Source organism: Heterocephalus glaber, unplaced genomic scaffold (assembly GCF_053883595.1).
Source record: "Heterocephalus glaber isolate CG9 unplaced genomic scaffold, H.glaber_assembly_v1.0 deba00001472, whole genome shotgun sequence".
Taxonomy (NCBI): domain Eukaryota; kingdom Metazoa; phylum Chordata; class Mammalia; order Rodentia; family Bathyergidae; genus Heterocephalus; species Heterocephalus glaber.
The window spans coordinates 30,871,360-30,886,963 of record NW_028258315.1 but is presented as its reverse complement, the minus strand read 5'-3'; the positions used below and the strand labels follow the sequence as shown (position 1 = coordinate 30,886,963).

General features: G+C 44.7%; 1 pseudogene; it reads left to right on the top strand.

Moving 5' to 3' along the window:
* The first annotated feature begins 12,160 nt into the window (after positions 1–12,160).
* Positions 12,161–14,542, top strand: LOC101706397 (nuclear receptor coactivator 6 pseudogene; annotated as a pseudogene).
* Positions 14,543–15,604: the final 1,062 nt, after the last annotated feature.

Genomic DNA, 15,604 nt, shown 5'->3' with positions numbered 1-15,604 from the left:
AACTTTCTTTTCATTTGTACAGGGCTTGCAGCTAAGAGTTTGCCTTAAATCTCATAGGAGACTTTGGACTTTTACTTTTCAGCAGCACTGAAACGGTTAGGACTTTGACAACTCTTGGAGATTAACTAAATGCCTTTTGCATAAAGGGATATTCATGAGTCTTTGGGGGGGGGGCTGTCAGGAGCAGAATGTTATGGCTTGTGTCTAAATGTTCCCCCAAAGCCTCATGGGATCATAGGTGGGGTTTTTTTCAAAGTCTGGATCTAGATTGTGTGACACTGGGATTGATTCATGCTGCAATGTTATGCTCAAGGGCACTAGGATTAAGGGTGTGACTGCCCTTCACCCTACATAATCTGGATAAGATAAAAGGGGCACAAAGATGCTGTTAGGATCCCTTGTTGCTTTACTACCTTCTCTCCACCATGGACTACTATCCCCTGCCACATGCCTTCCTGCCTTGGAGCTCACCAATTATGGACTAAAACCTTTACAAAGTGTCAGCTAAATAAATCCTTTCTCTTTTAACTTTGGGTGTCGAATATTTTGTCTCATCAGTGAGAGAAAAGTAACTAAGACAGTAATGGTGTATGATCTGTTTGATGATTTGTTGCATTCTGTTTGCCAGTATCTTGTTGAGGATTTTGTATGTATATTCATTAGAGAGATTGGGCTGTAGTTCTGTTTTGGTTAGATCTTTGTCTGGTTTTGGTATGGGAGTGATGCAGAAACAGGCAATCACCATCTTCTATAGCCCAGTAGGAACCCAAGTCTTTTCTTAAGAGGAAAATAGTTATCTGAAAAAGAAGACATGTATTTTCCCAAAGCATTGTAGTTGATACAGGATTCTGCTAATAGGATTTGACATGGGCTCCATAAACCTCTCTAATCTGCCATTGACATTCTAAGCACCACTGAGCCCTGAAAGCAGATTTCATTGCTGGTGACCAAGGAAGAGAATCTGCTTCACCTCCTGGCTCCTTCTCAAAATTAAGACCTTTTCATGACAACCCATAAGCGGGTCAAAGAAGCATACCCCAATGTGACAAATGTTGCTTCCATAGAAAGGTCCTCCAAGCATGGTGCCGCTTTTTCCATAGGAAGTGGTGTAAGGTACAAAAATTCACCCATCCCTTGGCGGCGAGTCTCAATTTCAATCACTATGCTCTGCAAGATACTTCCCTGAGGTCACAGGCCTCTGCAGATTCCTGAGATTTATTTACCACATTACAATTTGCTTGTTTTTTAATTACCTGGAATAACCACCATCCCTGCTCTGCAGGTCCTTGAAAGCGTGATGTCATCAATACGGTGGACACTGTGGCACCTGCAGGACCGTAAGGTGACTAGGACTGCTGCAGACTGAACTGTGTCAGAGACTAAGTCTTCAGTGAGATGAAACTAATATCTTTTTGGGGGGGGGTACCAGGGATCAAACTCAGAACCTTGCACTTGCCAGGCAGGAGCCGGAACCACAAAGTTAAACCCCCGCCCCAAAACTAATATCTTTATCAGGTGAGACAAGGCACCTTTTGGAGTTCTTCACTCATTTCCTCCAGTATTTGGGTGACTTGTTGTGTTGAAAACACTACTGTATTGAGCTTACAATAATCAATTTTCATCTCCAAGATTACTCCATCTTCAACCAAACAGTTAAATGGGGAGGTGTTAGGGTATCACTTCTGTAGGGTTCAAGTTCTAGTCTGAGAGTTAGAGGTGGGTCCAACACTGTTGGTATGACTTATGCTATGGTTTATTTCTTTTTGTTTGTTTGTTTGTTTTGGCGGGGTGGAGGGGTTGGTACCAGGGATCGAACTCTGGTCCTTCTGCTTGCGAGGCAGGCGGCAGACCCACTGAGCTAAATCCCTGGCCCATGTTATGGTTTATTTCTAGATGTCCCTCCAGAGCTTCTTGCACTCATAGGTGGGGCTTTGGATAGGTGATTGGATCATGAAGCTGTGATACTCAGCAGTAGATCAGTCCACTGATGAGTTTATAGCTAAATGTGATGTTGGGAAGTGAAGCCTGGTTGGAGGAGGTGAGTCATTAAGGGTGTGGCCTAAAAGGGTACATGTCTCTCCCTCTTCCTTTGTTCCCTTTCTCTGCTTCCCATTGCCGTGTCATGAGCTCTTTCTCCTCTGCCATGCCCCTCTGTCATGCTGCATTGCCTTGGAGCCAGCTGACTCTAGAGTGAAACCTCTATAAACTGTGAGTCAAAATAAACCTTTCTTCCTTCCAGTTGCGGGTGTCAGGTATTGTTTCTCAGTAGTAAGAAAGTTACTAAGACAACCTACATCAGATCAAAGGTGTTTTTCATTTTTCCCCTGTCAAATAGACTTAACAGTGTCATTGACAATGTCTACCTATTATTTTGGTCCTGGGGCTCATGATCAGTTCTGGCAGAGATCTTTGGTATGCAGATAATTTTCCTTCCTAGATTGGCCCTGGAAAAGAACATAACCATAGTACTTGGTTTTGAGATAACCTTTTCTTTCCTCTGCTTGTGCCTCTGGAATCCTGGCAAACAGGAACCAGTCCATTCAACCCCAGAGCCCTCAACAGCATCTCTGATGTCCATAAGAGCCATAGCCGTGGCTTGGGAGAGGCAGTTCCCTCACTTTGGCAAAGAAAATGTCTTCTGGCCTCTTTCAGGAGAAATTAGGGGACTGGTGAATAGGGGATGATACGCCACACCAATGTTTCTGCTTCCTTGGATTCCTCCTTCTACATTATGCCAGAGAATTCCAGACATCTCAACTATTCTTGAGTGGCAGGGCTGCCATGAAGTACAGGTCTCAATCAACCAACCAAACAACTGGAACCACTCATTGGAGTTTCAATGGACCAGAATCTCTTGATAAACAAACTCTCTTTTCCTGCCTTAGCAACCTCAGAATCCATTCCCACATGAAGAGAAAAATCTTGCAACTGCTTTGGTATGAGTCTGCGTCCTGGTTGGCTTTATGCCACGTGGGTATGTTGGCATCTAGTTGTTTGTGTCCAAAGACCACAGGAAGAGAGGAGGACAAGGCGACCCAACTTCCACCTGCAAAATGACTTCCTTAGGCCCTAATCTTTGCCATTGGTCCTCTAACTATCACAGAAGAGACACGAGGTTTTGTGCAGATGTTGTAAATCAGAAATCCACAGGGTCTCCTTTCAGTTTGCTTGTGGTTGCAAAAGATATAGTATTCCTTCACCAGAGCCACTGACAGCCCTTACCTTTCATTCTCAGTCTGTACCTTGAACTAGAATCTAAGGACTTGCTATTTGCTTCTCAGGTTATCTAACCATTAGAATCAACTACCTCTCCCTGAAGCTTTCGAGTTTTTTGTGCATTTCATATTGTTGTCTGACAGCAACCCCTACTTCTCAAAGCTTGAATTCCAGTGAGATGTTCATTGCACTGGATGACCTTCTTTGCATGTGACCACAAGTGGTCAATTGTGTCATAAGCTATCTTAATACCCCTTGAATTTTTATTGTCCTGGGGCCCAACCAGAAATGTAAGCAACTTCAAGTCTCCCTATCCTCTGAGGCTGTGTTGTTGTCAATACTCCTGGTGTCATTCTTTTGTATTTCCCCGAGCTCTTGGTTGCAAGAAACAGAAATAAGATTTGGTTAATTTAAGCAGAGAAAGAATGGACTAAAAGGCACATTATATAGCTCACAAGACCTTCAAGCGTGCAGGTGAAGCTTGGAAGCCAAGAAGAGTCTACCCAAAGCTATGCTGCAGAACTGGTTCTTTAGGACATCACTGCCACTACCACTGCCTCTGGGGCTGGCAGTTTGCACTGCAGACAATACCAGTGCTGGGCACTGGGAATCACTCATTTCAGTTAGAAGAGATGATAGTTGCAAGTAGGAGAAAATCTGGCTAGTAATAGGTAAGTAGTCATTTTTTCTGACGTGTTTAAATGTTGATTATTGCAAGCAGTGATTCAACTGTCCAAAAATCTGCCAAGGAACCTAGGTTTTTCTTTCTGTCTTCTTTATCACCCTTAGTGTATGAGCTTTAATCCTCTGAATTGTCCCCTGATGGTGGCAATCACAACCATGACATTTGCATTCAAGGCAGAAATGGAGAGGAAGCAAAAGGAAGGGCTCCTGTGTCAGTAAGGCAAGGGTTCACCAAGAAATCCCAAGCCAGACTCCTGCCTCCATCTTCCTGGCTAGAGGTGTGCCATGCACCCCTCTAAAGAGACAAAGGAAGTCAAGAAACCCCTCGTTTGGCCTGACCAACCCCTATAGTAGGGTTGTAAAGGGTGTTGGATTAGAGAATCCCTCTCTAGAATAAATTATATTGTTTGCGCTTCTTTGAGTCACAAGCTTCCAATCCATAGTCTGGGAGAGAGGCCTCTGATTTGCAGGGCCTAGACCATGTGCCCACATCTTAGCAGCAAGAGTAGCTGGGATGTGACAGTCTGGTACCTGCAGTTCCTATGGTGGGACCTACTACTTCAATATAATAGGGGATTTCTCAAATGTAGGGAGGGAGTGCCCACACCAGTAGGCCAGAACGGTGACAAATACCTTGCTATATTGTCATGGAATATCTTCCCAAATTATTTTATTTTATTCTTTTTTTTTTTTTGTACCGAGGATCAAACTCAGGACCTTGCGCTTGCGAGGCAGGCGCAGTGCCACTGAGCCAAATCCCCAGCCTCCCCCCAAATTATTTTGTACATGTAGTTAAAAGTTGTGAGTTAACTTTTTGGAAGATTACCATTTGTGTGCAATTGACCTTTTCATTATCTGTCTTTGGGAATTCTTGTATGCTCACTGTTAAACAATTAAGGGTAAGAAGGAGGCAGACTACAGGAGGGAGGGCTGCTTTGCCCTTGGCTGGTCTTGGAGATCCAGCTACACCAGCTTATCTCTCTCCCAACTCCAAACCTTCTACTCAGCTGAGCACCCAGCAATCCAGGAACCCCCATGTGAAGCTGCCCCGGGCCTACTGACCACAGCATGAGGGTCCCTAGACCTTTGCCACAGCCCACCCACACCACATTCCTGCCCAGTGGCACACATCTGATTATGTTCCCCTCCAGAGGACAAGAGTTCCCAAGGTGGTGAGCAGCTCATTCCCATAAACAAACCCATGCTTTCCTGGGAAAGAACACTGTGTACCATTTGGTAATGCTGACTCTCACCATAGACGTGAACTATGGTTCAGAAACACATAAGTAACCACAGCCTGGGTGATCTAGAATATAAATAGCATCACCTAGAAGGAAAACACTAAATAGAAAGAGGTCACTCAGCTAGGTGGGCAGGCTGCTGAGAAACTTTCACCTAGTGACAGGGAGTCCCATGCTCATAGATGCACTGTTAGACAAAACAAAGAAACAGTTACAGGAGCCACAAAATTACTTTTTGTACATTTAAAAAAAAATAAAATTCAAGTCCTAGAAATTGTCATGTGGTTTTCAGTCTTCAGATGTCACTCAGAGCAATACCAAACCTCAGGTGATGGAAACATGAGTGATTGCTTCACTTCCCCATCAGCACACTTGAGGTGTCTGGTTCATTACGGAAGGAACAACTGACTGGCTATCATTTTCATTCTTAGCTTCTCAGGACAAAGTCAACATTTCTTGTAGATTTTTTGGTCTAAACTGTAGTCTTTAAATGCTAAGTTTCAATGGTTTCAAGAATGCTGGGATTAAGGAAGTAGGTGAAGTAACATAATTGACAAGAAGCATTTTGCCAGCTAAAATTATTTTTACGTAAAAGTCAGAGTTTTTATTGTTTAAAAGTTCCTATTCAACTAATAAGTTGGACTTTTCAGAAAACATGCATGCTTTTATAGAATTTAGTTTGCTCTCATGCTTGCAGTTCTAAATTGAAAGACCCTTGAGTATATCAGATTTTCACAAAATTCCTTATTAAGTCAAAATTCATCCACTCCAAGTATATAATTCAGTGAGTTTTAAGTATCATTAAGTTTATACAACTATCACCACAAATCTTCCAGACCATTTGCATCCCCAAAATAATAAGGGTGTGAGATTTTAATTCAAGCAAAGAGCCCCAGGATTCTTTCCCATATACAGTGGATCCTTGACTTATGAACTCCATTCATTCCCGAGGGCTGGTTGTAACCCAAGTTGGTCAATTGCCTTCAAAATCTCTCTCCTGTATAATTGTAGGCCACATTTTCTTCCACGCAAATCTCAGTGTCCTTAGAGAGACATTGGCCCAGGATTTCTCAATTAACCCCACACAGGAAAGGATGTTGTAATGTTCCTTCCAGACTCTTTAAGGGTTAAATCTGTATCTGAGACCATCTGGAAGCACAAACGGTTGAAATTAGGTTGTAACTTAAGACTTTGTTCTTAAGTTAAAACTAAAATTCTGATAGTAACTCAAGTTGTTCACGTGTCAGGCTGGTCATAACTCAAGGGTCCACTGTACTCCAAATACTTGGCCTATCCTCAGCCAGAATCTAAGCAAATAGACAGAATGTGAAGGCCACCTGGGCTGCTCAGAAATGCTTTTAATGATTTAATAATTCATTAAAACTTTGGTATTAAATGCATTTGGGTAACAACTGGAATTTATTAGAAGTTGGAATCCACAGAGGTCAAGAGCATGGGACATTTCTTAGTTTCCTGAAAACAAAATGAATTTTTTGCTACAGATGAATCCCCTAATGTATGCCTCATCCTCTGCCTAGGGAAATCGCTGAAAGAGGTTTGCTCAAGTTCCTTAATAGCCTCTCCCTACATTTTTTGTCTGTATCTGCCTCTTTATAGAAGAATAATTCTGTGATATCATTTCCCATAGAAAGATAACTTTACTTCGGCACGACTGATCACATTTGGTTTTTATTATTGAACGTCAGGAGCTTTGCTTTCAGCTTCCCAACTTGACATTGTTAGCTTTGTAGATTGTCAGGGTTGTTTTCAAATTTGGGGAAATTTTGATGAACTTTTCATTTGCTGTCCATAAATTTTCAGGACATCTCAAATTTTCTCAGGCATCAGTTAATCTTAAATCGTCTTTGGCTAGATGACACTCTGCATCTATTTGTGATGACACGCGATGTCATGGTGTATGATGAGTTTCACATTATTTTCATATTTCAGCCTGCTGAATGGGAGGAAAGAGCTCGGATCAGCACTGGGGCCCCAGGGGCTCACCACACCCAGAGCCCCATTTGCATTTTTCTTCCGTGGGCAGAGAACAGTGTCCACTTTGTGCTCAGAAAGGGCAGAATGACCCCCCGCCCCACCACCTACAGGGCCAGTGAGCGTCCTCTCTGGACTAGAACCATCCTGCATCCTTCATCTGGAGCCCAGTGGAGAGAGGAGAAAAAGGAGCTGAGGAGGCAAGCCAAGGGACCCTGCAAAGGGTCCTGGATCCTGGGATCGGAGGATCTGGGCTGATGGGATTCAATCGGCAGAGGCCCCCATCTGGACAAAATGTTCTGGGAATAGACTGACCCTTCCAAACTCAACAGAGAACTTAAACTTGCTCCAATAGCACTGGACACAGATCCTAAAGAAGGGCTGGCGAGTTGTGCTGTGGAAATGGGAAAACAGCTCCAGGGACAGCAATTTCAAAAGGAATAGCACTTGGTCTCTCTCTTGTATAGAGAATTCAAGGAAAAGAAGTCAGCCAAGCAGGGAAGGGAGAAGCCTGGAAATTGAAGGGCTTCTCCCAAGAGAAGTGGAGATATAGCCCTGAAGGAGCCATTTGAGGAGTTGGTAGATGGGTGAGTGGTGGCTACTCTCTGTTTGTGGCAAGAGCTCAAAGCCACATTGTGGCCACAGCAGCAGTGACTTGACCAGCATGTGTCATCTCAGCACACTGGGTCATGTGGACATTGCCAGCATTCTGCCTTGACAATATCCACAACCATGCCTCAGAGCCATCCTGAGAAGCCCACCACCAGGGGAGTAGTGGGCAGCCTGTTCCATCCCCTGTCAGCAAGCTGAGATGTGCTGAGCTAGAGAAGTTTCTGGAATCAGTTGGGGTCCCTGGAAAGAGCCCGCCAGGATAATAGGTGACAGCCATCAAGAAACAGACAGCACAGGGCTTGGTTGGAATGGACAAGTGGTGGCTTCACAGATGTGTGTACGCCTCCCTGCTGACCATCCTCGCCATCCTATGGCAGCAGTCTGCCACCCAGGGAGGAGGGAAGGAAACACTGGATGTACAGTACCAGTTTGTCCCAGTGTCTGGAGCACAGGAGCACACTGAGAACAGACTATGTCAGCCCAGGTGCACCTCCCTGGCATAAGGACCATTAGAGAAACTGCAGGTGCTAGAGAAGCTCTGCAGACAAGACAGGTTGTCCTCTTGTAAGGGACATTTATATCTACAAAGATGTTCCATTTTTAAGGGTGTCCCCTGAAGGAAGAGAAGGAGACTCTAATCACTGTGCTATGGTTAGTGGCACCGTGATCATTAGTTCTGTGTCAGTAATCCGCTGAGGGCTCTTTTGCTCCATTTGGGTGGAAATCGCAAATTGGCCAAGTGCAGCTTCCTTGATGCTTGCTTCTCTGGGCTCTGAGTGCCATTGGCCCTTGACCCTCAGTGTCACAGCCTTTGGCAGCTTCTAGCCACCACAGAGGTATCTGGAGGACTCTGGAACTATCCCTGAGGAGGCCACAGGGAGCAGGTGTGACAGCTGTTAGCCAGTCGAAGCCCCTTCTGGCTGTCACAGGGTAGAAGGAAGGGGCATCCTTGTTTCTTTCTAGCTCACCTGGAGACTTCTCAATGGAGGCAGCACAACTTGATGCTGCTAACAAATCCTCCCTTTGCTCCTGTGCATGTCTGGGGCTGCTCCACATCCAGAGACCCTATGCCCTCCTTTCTTGGCTGTGAAAACAAGGGAGCTAAGACTTCTCTGAGTATCTCCGGGGGCGGGGGGCAGCATATGTTAATAACTTTATCTGTTTTCCACTTGTTTTACATTATAGAAGTCTGTTCCAGTGAAGAATTGTGGAGCATGCAGAAAACAAAAAGCATTTCCTTCCCTATACCACTAACATGGAGCACTGTGGGTGGGGAGGCTGTTGGGAACAAGATAGCAGGGTGATGGGAAATCCGGAGCCATCTCTACATTTGCGGTGATGGGTGCTTGTAGCTCCCTATCTGTTATGGTTTAGATATAGAAAGTCTCAAGGGCCTCATGTGTTCAGAAGTGGGGTTTTTTAAAGGTAATTGGATTATGGGTGATATACTCATTCGTGGACTAGTCCACGGATGAGTTCCAAGCTAAGTATGCTGTTAGGGTCTGGTGGGAAGAGGCGGATTGCTGGAGGCATGACCTGGAAGGCGGTATCTCCCTCCTGGGTGGTTCTTTCTATCTCTGCTTCCTGGCCACCATGACATGAGCAGCTCTCCTCTGCCCAGGCCCTTCCAGCATGCCATTTTCTGTGTTTAAACCAGCTGATCATGAACTGAAACTTTTGTAACTGTAAGCCAAAGCATACTTTTCCTCTTTTAAGTGATGAGTGTCCAGTATTGTGTCCCAAAGGCAAGAAAGTGACTAAGACACCATTGTAACCAAAGCACAGCATGGGGCTCTGTAGCAGATGGCCACTCAAAAGGTGCCCAAGTCCCAGCTCTGGGACCCAGAGTTACATGAGAGAGAGAGAGAGAGATGTGGGCCTAGGGAGGCTCCGAGGACATGCAGGAAGTAGGGGTGTGAAAAAGGACAGAAAGGGTGGAAAGCAGAAGAGCAGAGGGTCAGGTAACATAGGCATTGAGCAGGGCTGGGGTATCCTGAGGTACACAGAGTATGGAAGGTCCAAGGGAATAGGACTGGAATTAATAGGCTCAAAGAAAATGAAACAAACATGAGGACAAACCAAAAGCAACTACTTTTAAGGTGTTAGAATTAAACATTCTCACACAGGGTATTTTGTTCATCCCTAAACATTCCCCATTAATTTGTCACATTGTTCACTCTGACTCATGGACAATGGATGATAACGGAGGCTTAGAGAGGTTAGACAGCTTTCTAAAGGCACACAGCTAGTGGAGGACAGAGCTGGGCTAGGAAGCCCTGTGTCTGTCTCTGAGCCACCAGGCAATGTTGTCCAAGGAGACCAATGGGGACCCACCAGCTCCCCCATGCTGGAATGAGATCACAGCCAATTCTGTGGGTCACATGGCACAACAGTGACTTGTGGAGCTGGTGACCTTACAAGTTGCAGGTCTCCACTGTCCCAACTGGCCTGTTGTCCCTTAATATGTAACTGGGCACTGAACTCTGAGCCCAAGGCCAGCCGTGGCCGGCTCAGTTCCACTTCAGTAAGGCAGCTCCAGGTGACTGCGTTACAATGGCATCTCAGCTATTGAGCTGGTCCCGATCCAGATTCCTCCTGACCCTGCCAGGGCAGGTTAGAAAGGAGTCAGGGATGGGGCTGCAGGGACTCTGGGAGCTGCGGGAGCAGCCACCATGGACTGGGGCAAACTCGCAGGCTCTGAGATGACCCCAGACAGATAGCACAAGCACAGCAGCCAGTGGACACAAGTGCCAGGTGCCATGGCACCAGTGTTTATGAAGCCCAGGGCAAGAGTCTCAGGCTCTTAGCAGGGAACCGGTGGGTGTCACCAGAAAGGACAGTCTGGCTAGCATCACCGGGCACTGCACGTCTGTGGTGGCAACTCTGTGGGGGGGATAGTTGTCCCTTTGTCATACAACATAAAAATGACAGTGTGTGTGGAGTGTGGTGGTGCACACCTGTAACCCCACCACTCTGGGAGTCTGAGACAGGAAGAATGGAAACTCAAGCCCAGCCTGCTGGACAACTTAATGACTGAGTGAGACCATGTCTTAAAACATTGAAAAAGGCCAGGGATATAGCTCAGTGTGAAGACCCTGGGTTCAACACCCCAGTACTGGCAAAAAGAAAAAAAAGCATTCCCTGGTCTTTGGGTCTTCTGAAGTCTCCTGTGTCACTTGAAAGTTTGATTAAGTAAATTTGTTATAATTTACTCTTATCAACCCTTCTTTATTGAGAGGGGATAACATTTTATATTTTTTATTTTATGTATTAGTACCTGTTTGCAGTACATAATGATTACATTTATTGGGGGGGAGTTTATGTAACACATCTTAATTTTTTTGTCCCCTTCCCCTCCCGTCCCTCTCTGCTCTCTCCAACTCTTGTCTCCCTTGCCATCTGCAAAAGATTTCCCTACTTCCTATCATCCATTTTTTATTTTGCTCTTTATGTATATTTTACTTATATTTCTCATATAAGAGAAACCATGTGATATTTAAATTGTATGTCTGATTTATTTCATTTAATGTTATGGTCTCGAGGCACATCCATTTTTCTACAAATGGCTGAGATTTATCTTTCTTTATGGCAAAGTAGTACTCAGTGGTGTGTAAGTACATTTTCTTTATTCATCTGTTGATGGGTATATAGGCTATTTTCAAGATTATCTATTATAAATTATGTTGCTATGCACACAAATTTGCATGTATCACTTTTATATGATGTGTTCAATTGTTTTGAGAAGATACCTAGAAGGACAATAGCTGGGTCAAATAGAATTTCTAGTTTTAGTTTTTTGAGAAATCTCCATACTGATCTCTACTATGGCTGTGCTAGTTTATGTTCCCACCAACAACATAGAAGGGTTCCTTTTTCCTACCTGCAGCCTCCCCAGCAGTTGTTATTTGAATTCTTGATGCTAGATATTTTTTCTGGAGAAAGATAATATCTCAGTGTTGTTTTAATTTGCATTTCTCTAGTGGCCCGTGACGTTGAACATTTTTTCATGTATTTCTTGGCCATCTGTTAAGGCTTGTGTTTAGATATCTCCCAAAGCCTCATGCAGGAATAGGTGGGGCTTTTTCAGAGGTGGCTGGACTTAGAGTGTGTGACACTGGAATTGATATGATGCAATGCTGTGCTCAAGGGCACTAGGATCAGGAGTGTGAGTGCTGCCTGCTCTAAGTAGCCTGGAGAAGATATAAGGGGTAGGAAGAGCTGTGGTCAGAAGCAGCCACAGCCACCTCCCAGTCAGCCCCAGTCTCAGAAGTAGCAACAGCAGCAGCAGGAGCAACCACAAATGATGATGACGCTCATGATCCAGCAAGATTCCAAATCTGTTAGGCTTCCAGTTTCCCAAAATGTCCACACCCCAAGGGGCTCTCTGGCCACACCCAGACTCCCAGAGACTACCCATGCAGCAGAGTGGCAATGTACCTGCCATGGTCAGTTTGCAAGAACCTACCTCCACACCACCATCACCTGATAAACAAAGGATGCCAGTGCCTGTGAATACTCCTTCCAATTTTGCTGCCCCACAAACTCACAAATTAGATTCTGTGGTGGTGAATCCTGGAAAGTGATGTAATTCCCGAGCAACGAAAAGGGCAAGTCCAAACAACAGTCGCAGATCTAGTCCTGGATCTAGTAGGAAAACCACCCCAAGTCCTGGGAGGCAAAATTCAAAAGCCCCTAAACTTCCTCTGACCTCTCAAACAAATGCAGCCCTGTTGCAGAATGTTGAGTTGCTGAGAAATGTATTGGTCAGTCTGCATCTCCTGCTCATCCTAACAGCAGTGGGCTGATTCCTCAGAATCCCACTGTGCCTGTGGCTGCAGTGGAGGCTGTTCTTGAGGACAACAAGGAGAGCTTGAATGTGCCTCAGACAGTGATTGCCAGAATTCCCAGAGTAGGAAGGCACAGGTAAATGTTGAGCTATAAGCAGTTCCTGCCCAAGAAGTTAAAATAGGTGTCCCTGAAGATCAATCCAAAAAAGATGGGCAACCTTCAGATCCTAACAAACTTCCCAGTGTCAAAGAGAACAAAAATTTGATGTCTCCTGCCATGAGGGAAGCACCAACATCATTAAGTCAACTTCTTGACAACTCTGGAGCTCCTAATGTGACCATTAACCTCCTTGGGCTTACAGATCTGGAAGTAACACCTCCCATAGTTTCTGAGGAGGACCTGCCATTACCACTGTGCAGGATCCCTCGTCTTCTAAAGAACCTTCTAATTCCCTAAACTTACCTCACAGTAATGACCCATGCTCAACTCTTGTGCATCCAGAATTGAGTGAGGTCAGTTCTAATGTTGCACCAAGGATCCCTCCAGTAATATCAAGACCTGTTAGCTCTTCATCCATTTCCACTCCATTGATCCCAAATCAAATAACTGTATTTGTCACTTCTAATCTCATAACCACTTCAGTTAACACATCACCAGCCCTGCCAACTCACCTGCAGTCTGCATTGATGTCAACAGTCGTCACAATGCCCAACGTGGGTAACAAGGTTATGGTTTCTGAGGGACAGTCAGCTGCTCAGTCTAATGCCCAGCCTCAGTTCATTACACCTGTTCTTATCAATTCATCCTCAATAATGCAGGTTACAAAAGGATCACAGCCAAGCACAATTCCTGCAGCCCCACTGACAACCAACTCTGGCCTGATGCCTCTCTCTGTCGCAGTTGTTGGCCCTTTACACATACCTCAGAACATAAAACTTTCTTTAGCCCCTGTACCACTCAATGTCTCCTCCAGTAGTCCTGCTCCAAACATTCACCCAGGTCGACCCTTAGTCCTTAACTCATGAGCCACTCCTGTTCAGCTTCCTTCCCCTCCTTGTACATCTCCAGTGGTCCTTCCTCATCCTCCTGTCCAGCAAGTGAAAGAATTGAATCCAGATGAGGCTATTCCTCAGGCAAACATCTCAGCAGATCAGAGCACTCTGCCCTCTTCAGCCAACCACAGTGGTTTCTCCCCTTTTAACCAATAGTCCAGGCTCCTCTGTCAACCAGCGACGCCCAGTACCACCTGGTAAGGGCAAAGGAAAAGTGAACAAAATTGGCCAGATTTTGCCCATCAAAGAGTGTAAGAAAGTTATGGGCTCTCTTGAGAAAGAGGAAGAGCAATATAGTGCAGTTGGAGAGACTGAAGTCCAAAGGTTCACGGAAACAGAGCAATTGTCCACAGACCTGAAAAGTAAAACCCCAACACCCCCAGCACCTACTCTGCTAAAAATGACTTCTAGCCCTGTGGGCCTGGGGTTTGCCTCAGCAGGTCCCAGTTTACCTTGTGGTCCTTTTCCCACTAGTATTCACTTGATATTAACCACTCTGGTACCTTCTAAGAAGAGCTCATCTCCATGGCGCTGACCACAAAAACCAATCATGGTAGCATAGTATCCCAGCCACATGCAGGTGGCCTAGTGGAGAATAAGGTAGGATTCTATCCAGAGATTGTACCCAACATAGCCCCAGAATTTGGTTCCAAAGAAGACTCCAGCTGCAGAGCTCTGTTGCCAGATCAGAACTGTGATAGTCTCTGGACAAAGTGAGCCGAAAGAGATAGCTGAAAAGCCAAAGACACTCCCAAACTGAAGAGCCAACTGTGGCTTCTAAAAGTATGGAAAATGGACATCATAAACAAATCCTCTTGACCTCCTTCAGCCTCCAGCTCTACTATAGACATAACCAATGCAGTACAATCCAAGCCAGCGAAGAAAATCCAAGTAAACAAGCTGGACAACGATTTAATACTCGTAAATGTGTGTGAATTTTACAAAGAGCAATTTTGACTTTTAAAAATTTATTTCTGTACAGTCATTTTTAACAATGGGGCCCTTTTCCTAGTCCCTGTAACCTATTTTGTAAAGTGCAATGAGGAAAACAGGGTTCTTGAGTCCTTTTGGTGTTGCAAGATGGAGTTCAAGGTTTCTAAAATGTGGGGATGTATTGAAAGAAGCTAATGCCATTATAAATATTGCTAGTTTTCAAATTCCTAAAGTGGCCCAGAGTACAGGTTGAACATGTTTAGGTCTTCTAATGAGGTATTGTGTTGTGAAGTACTGTGCATGAATAGCAGTAGCAGGGACAAAAGCAGTCTTGTCATTTGGAAATGTTGTAAATTATTTTATTATACAGTGTTTCAGATGTATTTGTTGTAGAAATGGACCAGTGAATGAAGAGAATCTAAGGGTTTGTACAATGTGAAACTTTATTTTTATTTTATTTTTTTTGGTACCGGGGATCGAACTCAGGTCCTTGCACTTATGCAGCAGGGGGCGAAACCACTGAGCTAAATCCCCACCCCTTAATGTGAAACTTTAAAAAAGAAAAGAATTGGGCCAGGGATTTAGCTCAGTGGTTCCGCTGCCTACCTTGCAAGTGCAAGGACCCGAGTTCGATCCCCGGTACCAAAAAAATACATAAATACATAAAAGAAAAAGAAAAAAGAAAAGAATGAGCTCTAGTTTTCCCTTGCTTCCTTTGCTACCTTCTGCCTGCCATAAACTATTGCTTCTCTGTGATAGCTCTCTGCCATGCACCCTGCTTTGGAGCCAGCCAATTATGGACTGAGACCTCTACAAACTGTGAGCTAAATAGACCTTTCTTCCTTTGAGTGTCAGATATTTTGTCTCAGCAACAAACAAAGTAACTAACACAGAATTTGATACCAGAGAAATGGGGTTACTCTGTGACTGTACCTGACCATGTGGTTCAGAAGCTGTTGAAACTGGCTTGTGAGAAGTTTGGAAAGGTTTGAAGAAACCAGCTGAAAAAGTAGAGCTGGAACACCTCAGGCTGTATTTGATGGGAAATTCTGGTCAGATCTCAGAAGACCAGAGGGCTGATAGAAA